The following is a 1,002-nucleotide window of genomic DNA, read 5'->3' as shown; positions in this document are numbered from 1 at the left end:
AACTGAAGCTCCCTTCTCTGTGATAACTTTAGCCTGTGTCAAGTTGACACACAAAACCAGCCAGTACAATGGCTAAGCCAGATAAATAAAGGGAATGCAGTACAGTAGAATATTAGCTTTGAAGAAGAAAACCGTGCTGGATGTATGACATGGATGAAAGTAGAAGCCATTCTGCTAAGTAAAATAAGCCAGTTACAGGACACACACTATATGATTCCACTCATACGAAGTGTCTAAAGTCATCAAAACCATGGGGATAGAAATTAGACAGTTGATAAGGGTTGGGAAGGGAGGGAAGGACAATTGTGTTTAGTGGTATAATGGTCAATCTTGTCAACTTGATTTGGTTCAGAGGCTCACAGGAGTTTATAATGAGTACCCATGGAAGTTTCCAGAGATGACTAGATCATGAACGATCTAATGTGAACAATAGTTTAATTTAATGATGGATTCAGAATTTGAATAGATTATTGAGAGGTGGTAGAACTGTAGAAGGTGTGGCCTGGCTGGAGGAAATAGATTTTGAGAGCGTGTCTTTGGGGATTTTGTCCTATTACGGTTGAGTTCTGGTACTGCTCTGTTTCATGGTTATTTAAGGGGTAGTTTTACTCTACCAAGCTCCTCTGTGGTGATGTACTGCTTCACTTCAGGTCCAAACACATGGAACCAGCTACCATGGACTAAAACCTATTAGACTCCAGGCCAGATTGCTGGTCAGGCCACAATACATGTAATAGCCAAGCTATTACATGTAATCTCCCCAGCCCCACGGCTACTAACAGGGAGCCTATTGAGGTACTCAGTTCTGTGAATTTCTAGCTAACAGACTCCCTGGTGTCTTCATTTCTCACTTTGGGAGTTTTCAGGCTCAGATACATCAAAGGGATGTGGATGGCTACCAGTGGCACACATCACTCTCCTCATTCTCTTTCCTGCCATCTGCTGGGGGATTGGAAAGTCTGGCTGGAGGCATATGCTCTAAACCTTTTCTATTTCCTCAGA

The sequence above is a fragment of the Mastomys coucha genome, chromosome X (assembly GCF_008632895.1).
Source record: "Mastomys coucha isolate ucsf_1 chromosome X, UCSF_Mcou_1, whole genome shotgun sequence".
NCBI classification, from domain to species: Eukaryota; Metazoa; Chordata; class Mammalia; order Rodentia; family Muridae; genus Mastomys; species Mastomys coucha.
Note: the sequence above shows the minus strand (reverse complement) of the source record.